General features: G+C 35.7%; 1 pseudogene; it reads left to right on the plus strand.

The window, feature by feature from the left end:
* The first annotated feature begins 7,638 nt into the window (after positions 1–7,638).
* LOC111761407 (small nucleolar RNA SNORA68) lies at positions 7,639–7,754 on the plus strand (annotated as a pseudogene).
* Positions 7,755–8,276: the final 522 nt, after the last annotated feature.

The following is an 8,276-nucleotide window of genomic DNA, read 5'->3' on the forward strand; positions in this document are numbered from 1 at the left end:
CAATGGATTTTATCAGTGATGTCATCTGGGTCTGAGCTTTCCTTTGTGAGAAACTTAATATAACTAATTTAATTTCTTTACTTGTTAAAAGTGTATTCATATTTTCTATTTCCTCTTGCATCAATTTTGACATTTGTGTCTTTCTAAGAAGTCGTGGTTTTCTCAAATTTCCCTCTGTTGTTAATTACTAACTTAGTTTACTATCGTTAGAGATTAAACTTTGTATGATTTTAATATTTTAAAATTTATTGTGATTTCTTTCTGACCTAGGCTCTGGTCTATCTTCATGAATGTTCTATATGCCCTTGAAAAGAAAGTAGATTCTGATCTTAATGGAGTGTTCTATAGATATGAGATCAAGTTGGTCTATAGTGTTGTACAGGTCTTCTATATCCTTGCTGATTTTTGTCTAATTGTTTTATCCATTGCTGAGAGTGGAGAATTGAAGTATCCAACTATAATTGTTAAACTGTTTCTCCTTTCACTTTCGTCAGTTTTTGCTTCACGTATTCTTGAGGCTCTGTAGTTAGGTGTGTATGCTTAAAAAATTTATATCTTCCTGATTAAGTTATACTTTTATCATTATAAAATGTCCATCTTTGTCTCTAGTAATTTTTGTCTCATATCTATTTTGTCTGGTGCTAATAGAGCCATTCTAGTTCTTACATGGTTACTGTTTGCACATTTTATCTTCCTCTAGCCTTTCACTTTAAATCTTGCATTATCTTTGAATCTAAATTGTATGTCTTACAGATAGTGTATAATTGTATTTTGTTTTATTATCCATTCTGGCAATCTCTGACTTTGGGCTAGTATGCTTTATTCATTGACAGGCAAGATATTTTGATTTTCATATGCCAGTTTGCTATTTGCTTTCCATGTATCTCATGTCTTTTTTGGCCCTCTGTTTCTTCCTTGCTACCTTCTTAGATGCATAGATTAATGCTTTTCATAAAATTTGGGAAGTTTTGGGGTAACTGTTTCTTCTAGTATTTTTTCTGCTCATGTCTGTCCCTCCTATGTTCTTGATAATCTCATTATGTGTATGTAGGCATGCTTAATGGTATCCCATAAGTCTTTTGGCCACTGCTTTTTTCCTTCTTCTTCAGGTTGGAAATCTCTTTTGATATACATTCAAGTTTGCTGATTCTTTCCTCGACCAACTCAAATCTGCTGTTGAGTCCCGTATTAAATTTTTCATTCCAGTTATTTTGCTTTTCAATTTCAGGATTTCTGTTTGGAAAGTCCAATTCTATTTGGATAACCTTTCGGCCAATTTCAATGGTGTATTTTTCTATTTTTTTTTAATTCATATAATCTTCCCCCTAGTCTATCTAGTTGTATTTCTAAATTTAAATATATATATATAGACATTGTGAATGAAAAACCGTTGCTCTGAATTGTATTATTTTGTAAGAGTTGATATTTTGAGTTGATAGATTGTTAACCTAGTATTGGATTGCTATTATCCAATTCAGATTGAATTCTTTATGCTTCAACTTAGTATATGTGTATGTACTTCTATTTTCAATTCACTCTTATTCCTAACTTACATCATTCAATATGTCCAAGTTAAAATTGTAGGGCAGCCTGTGAAAGTCCTTCTTGTCATGCCACACCCATCACATGTCTTTATTCCAAACAAACATAAGGTTGAATATTGACTCTTTAATTACAAACTATGTGATCTTGTTTTAATATATTATTTATTTAAGAGTCAAACTCATATAATAATATCAGCCTCTCAAATAGGTTAAATGAGGCATGTAATTATGACAGGACCAGAAACATGTTCAATTCTAAATCAGAGATAGAGGAGATTTCATCAATATGATGTATTTGCATCTCACGTTTTCTTAACCCACTCTAGGAACAATGTATTGTCTATGTTCCTAATCTGTTCAAAATATTACTTCATCCAAGCCTATTATTAACTTTTTTTTTTTTTGCCAAAAGTAAGTGAATTTAAATAATCTATACCAACCTGAAGAAACTGGAATAATTCTGAACAGTTTCTGGCATAACTTACAAAATAAGTTCATGATTTAGACTATTAGATTTTAGTCAAAAATCCTCCCACTCCCTCCAGAGGGAGTGTGACTTGTCTCCCACCACTCTGGGTCCCAGTGGTTGCATAACCAAGTGAGAGACCCACCTGGGCCTCACCCCCCTTGATGGGGCATAGGGGGAAAGGGGAGACCCACCCACTCTCATGTTTTGGACCTGCCATCCTTGAATCTCAGGTATGGTTTCTGCAGCTGGGCGAGGCTCTTCTTTTCAAGCCTTCAGTGAAGTCATCAGGTTTTGGGGGGCTCAGCTGTACCACTTGCTGCTCACAGCTGGGAGGGCTGTTTTCCAGCTTGTCAGCAAGGGCCTGGTGGGGTCGCTGTACCTTCAGCCTGAACTGAGCATCAGCACCAGCCTGTGGCATTTCACCCTCTGGGGATTAATTGTTTGCTGGGTTGGTTCCTTGGTGTAACAGTTTGATATTGCTTATGAATTACAAAAACAGATATTGGATTATGTTTGTAAATTGGTCTGTCCCTCTAGGTATACTAGATTACACTGGATTCTCATTTGATTCAATAACAATGAAGTCTTTGATTGGGCCACAGCAGAAAGACATTGCATCTCTGCCCCCTTGGTGGGTGGGGATTCACAAAGAAATGGCACTGCAGAGAAGGGAGTTTGAAGTTTTGACCCTAGAGCACAGGAAGTAAACACACAGAGAAGCAGATATGTGAGGAAGGAGAGAAGTCTCCATTAAACACAGGCAAAGTTCTCAGGGAGAGACAGAGCCATTCGCCTGATAGTCCACAGCTGGCCTTGTGGAGAAAGCAGAACAGCTGAGCCCTGATAGAAATGGGACCTGGGAAGAGAGGATCCCAGGAAGCCTGGACTCTTGCAGATGTCAACAGCCGTTTTGCTCCAACACACGGAAATAGACTTTGGTGAGGGGAGAAACTTATGCTTATGGCCTGGTAACTATAAGCTTCTACCCAAAATAAATACCCTTTATAAAAACCAACTGATTTCTGGTACTTTGCATCCGCACCCCTTTGACTGACAAATACACTGGGTAACATGCTTATCTTTTTATTAAAATGTTCCTGTTTAGTTTTTTTTTAAAAAGTTATATTTCCAACATTTATAAAAATTCTTAATACACCAACATAGTTATATTCTAATATAATTTATCTGCAAATTTAGTATTTGAAATCTTTGTCACCATGGTGTTGCCTATAAATACAAATATAAATACATAGTAAAAATTATGTCATGTTAAGAAGCATATAGTTCAATGTATTATATCATTTTTTTCTTATTAATTTTCATAGAATCCTTTTTATGCAGCTATGGATACCAATTTTGCTTTTTTCTTTTCAGAAAAGGAGTTCACTACAAAATAGGAAATTAAATTGCCTAGAGAATCATGTAGTATGTGAGCTTCAGATCAATGTCTAAAATCTGATCCTAGTGCATGTAATCCTTCAACATAACAATATTTTTAGATATCTTATATTCATTTGACTTTTCATGTATCATGTCCTACGGTGATTTTAAAATATTTAGGAAACATTGATTTTGCTCAAGTAGCTCTCAGTGGAAGCCAGTGTAGCATAAATTTATTAAACACCATAACAAAGATAGTCTTTCAAATTAATCAACACATTTCAGTGACTCTTTAATTCCATATACCATATTGGATGTTGGAGATCAAGGATTGTTAATCTCAGCACTACTGACATTTTGAGCTGGATAATTCTTTGTTGTGGGGCTGTCCTGTACATTGCAGGATGTTTAGCAGCATCCTTGGACTCTACCCACTAGATGCCTCCAGATACTGCCAAATCATGCCCTGTTGACAATCATTGCTTTATATAACACTGTGGAGAAGTCCAATTAGGTCCCTGTTCCTCTTCTAGGGGGACACATACACAATGTAAAAAGTTAATAAAATAGATCAATCATGATTGTTCTCAACAATTTAAAAGTAATAAATGGAATTATGTGATACATAATGGGGGAGACCAAATTCAAAATAATATGTTCAAGGAATCAGGGAATACTTCTCTAAGAAGGTGGCTTTTGAGCAGAGATTTGAAGGATGAAAAGAATGTATATATTATATATATATATATATACACACACACACATATGAAGAGATTAACTTCATATATAAGTTAATGGACAGATTAACTGTCCATATTATTTAGATTAAAAAGTACCTAAATCTTTCTGGGGAAACCAGAAAGGCTTTGCTTAAATGACTTACTATCTAAGCTATTTGAATAAATTTGCCTATCAGTGAACTGACAGAGGTGTTTTTTTTCCCCAAAGAATGGATATAAAATATTCTAAGAAATAAAGAGAACAACACATGGTGTCAAGAACTGTGAAGGGTCTGAGATTTTACCCTATTTACAAGTAGCAAGTTACCTGTGACAATTTCATGGATGTTGGCAGAAAATACAAGACTCCTAGGTCAGAGATAAAGGACACTTTATTATTCACAGCTATAAGAGTAGTCAGAGTATCATCATTTTCTTGTGCTGCTTTTCCCAGAGTGAGACATCATTATTATGGTTGACTGTAAACAAAACTACCCTTTGGTCTGGAGGGAGACTCTAAGTCTTTCTTCCAAGGCTGTTGGCTATAGGAAAAATCCTTGAAAACATAGTGTGGAACAAAAAGGCAGATAGTGCTTCCACTTGCAAAACATGCAGAAATGTGAGACTTTCATGGATATTGATTGTAGAACATATGGGAATAGTAAGCAATTTGAAAGCTTGAAATCTAGATTATATATAATACAAAGAACTGAGGTTTCAGAGAAAAAGAAAGAGCAAAAACATAATGTCAAGCAGTGTATGGGAGCATTTAGGTGTCAAAATTTTTTGAAAGGTCTAAAGTTTCGCTTCCTCATGAGCTAACAAGGCAGCCTGCCATAGTTAATAGATGCTGGGAGAACACATGAGACTCCTGGATCAGAGGCAAAGGGAAGTTTATATTGCACAGCAACAACAATAGCCAGAGTATCAGCATTTTTGTGCCAGTTTCCTGAGCCCTAATTTCCACTGGGCAATACAAAGAGAGTCTGATGACATGTGAACATGTGGTGACTTCCACTACAAGAGAGAAAATCTAAGTGTATGAAACCTGAATATTTTTCAGTGTCTAGTAAAAATACTGCTTCTTTGCTCCAGAGGAAGACTTTATATTTTCTAAGGATATGAACTCTCCTGACTTTTGCACCAGAAGGAGATACTATTTCTAATGTCTATCTTGCTAAATTGTTTTCTATTTATACATTCTTGAAAAGATAGTCAGAAACAAAGGGCAGTCAGTCAGTGCCTCCCTTCAAGATATGCGGAAACAAAAGAAAATAGAGAATTTTCTTCCAACATTACAAAGAAAGCAGAGAAAAAAAGACCCCGTTTATTTTTACTTGAGAAAAGAAGTCTCGAATATTTTTTTTCTTTTGGTAGGTGTCTTTACAAAGGGTGAAAGTGTGATTGACTATAAAGTGTAATTTGAAATAAACAAGATGATGGGCTCCTACTGCAGAAATATCTCTCCATTTATCCATGGCTAATATCTGGAATTCTACCATTAAATGTTGGCCTTTATGGAAAATATTTCTCCATCCTTAGTGCCTTCTTTTTTAGAAAACAAATATCCTAAAGTTAACCATTTTAACTAACATTTTGGTGTGAATTAAATTTATCTCAATTATTTCCTTCCTAACAAAAGAAACAGAAGCACTGTATAGTAATAGGCAACCATCTAATGTGAGAAAATATAAGAAGAAAATTGTAGATGCTGGAGATACTTTCAATAATTAACATTTATATTAGAGACGTTTATCTTGTGCTTATTTTACAATAAGTTTCTATGTTCAGAATTATGTTTTAGTCCATGGGCTAGAGTATTCTATTAAACTAGTATATAACTTTGTATAGTGCCTAGTAATTTTTCAAAATATCCCTTCTTAGATTTTACATTTAAAACAAAAATTAATGTTATTAATCTTGGATAATTAAATGAACTTTTCTGGCAATGAAAGTTGTATTTTAACTCCGTAAGATTCTTAATCAAGGTTTTTAAAAATAAGTAACATAGTGAGGGATTTTATATGCAAAACTGTGATTCTACTCTGATTATATATAATAAGTATATTTCTAGCCCATAAAGATACTTTTGTATTCCATATTCATCTGAATAACTGTAAGCCAGCAAATTAGTGTCAAATATTTGGTACAGCACATAAATTCTAAAAATGTTTAGCAGCAGGGCAATTCACCGTAAAGAGAAGTAAACAGAAAAAGGCTTCTTTACAGAAAGACTAACTAAACTGCTCTTTAATGGATACAGATAACTTCTATAGATAAAAATGGTGAAGACATGACAAACTGGAAGTATGACAGTGTAAAAGCTTAAAGACAAGGAAGTGTAAGTCATTTCTAGACATTGGATACGCCATCTAAGTAAGAGAGAATTAGCAATAAATGGCTTTGCATAACATGGCAGAAACAATATATTTACTAAATAGACAAAAGAAGTAAACAAGTGAATGTGTGCATGAGTAAGTGACAAGTGAAAGAATGATACAAAAACATGTTCATAACAAATATTGAGAGCCTAGAATGGAAGCTGGAAAATTCTTTTTAGTAACAAGAAGTAACTGCACCTTTTTGCACAGAAGTTTAGCACAATGAAGACAGAGCATAGGCGGATTAATGAGTAAGCAGTGAATGTACTTGCACTTGGGAGGGAGAAGCAGAATCCAGAAAGCACCTGTCCTGAGGGAAGATGCTGGTATTTAAAAGGAAGGGAAGGTGGAAAAGTCAGGAAAGGAATGGATGACTTTTTATGTAGGCAAGGAGGACCCAAATGTTGTTTAAAGCTGAAGAGAATGCTAGAAGCAGACCCTAAATTCAAGTGTGGGAGTCTGTTTTGGTGAAAATGCTTGAATTGAAAGATTTGAGATGAAAATTGGATATATAAGGGAGAATGGCTGGGATACTGTTAATGATATAGACCTAGGGATTGAGGGAGAAAGCATAGAGAGGAACAGAAAATAGATTTTGTAATCAATCATCCACATAGAGACGATCATTGAAACTATTAGGCCTGATCATCCTGAAGGAAGCGATTAACGGAGAAAACAAAGCATTACGAAGAACAAAGCTGAAGTTCATCTAATACACTTATATGATTTATTTTGACAGCTTCTGTCTGTGATTACCTCCGCTCATCCAGTATAAAAGCTGATTTTTTAATTAATCTTGAGCAAGTCTTAGAGAAGATTCACTTCATCAGCTGGTGACATCCAGAATTTTCCAGTAGTCCAGTGCTGAATGCTGCATGACCACATGCAGTTAGCATATCATTCTTTTCTTTAATGATATTTCCTAGTTTTCATGACTGGGTTTTGGAGTTAGTTTATGGTTAGATTACATCACCCCTCAGAACCGAAGCTTTTTTCTGAACACCATGAATTTAAAAATCTTTAACATAACAGATTTACAAAATTACGATAATATTCAAAATAAGTATAATTAAAATAAGCTTCATTTATATTAAATATGGCTATGGCTACACATTCAGAGAGACAGTATAAAATATAGCACTTTTCTCGCACGTAAACCCAAGAATTGCTGTTTCTCATGAACAGCAGTGCGAACAGCAAGAGAACCTCGGTGCCTTCGGGGCTGTGCGGGGCCCTCAGTGAACGTGGAGGCTCTTCGTCCCTGGGGCAGGAGTCACTGAGCAGAGAAGGAAAAGGCGCTGACCTCGCGGACGCTGCGTGTGCCTCGTGCCCCCATCCCCCAGACCGCAACTGGTCCCTGGTAAGCGCCGCGCCCACTCCACCCAGGTCTTGAAGGTGGAGGGAATCACGGCCAAGTGCAGGGGCCAGCAGCTCTGCCTCGACACCATCAAGTTGCAGCAACCCCACCACGTCCAGGGGTGCCAGCACAAGCCACACTTCACCACCAAGAGGCCCAACAGCTTCTAGGTCCAGCTCCTGCTTCGGAACCTACCCTAAGAAACCCTTGTAACAGTCCACCTCCAGCAGAAAAAAATAGCACTTTTTCTTTTAATGAAATAACACATATCTAACTAACAAGATATTTGGCATAATAATAACAGGGAAAAAAAAACACCAATTTTTATTAAGTAGTTGCCTTATGCCAGGGACTTTACTAAATGCTTTGTGGGTATAATTTCATTAATTCCCCCAGCATTATAATATTAAATACTATTTTTTTTGT

Source organism: Dasypus novemcinctus, chromosome 14, assembly GCF_030445035.2.
Source record: "Dasypus novemcinctus isolate mDasNov1 chromosome 14, mDasNov1.1.hap2, whole genome shotgun sequence".
NCBI lineage: Eukaryota > Metazoa > Chordata > Mammalia > Cingulata > Dasypodidae > Dasypus > Dasypus novemcinctus.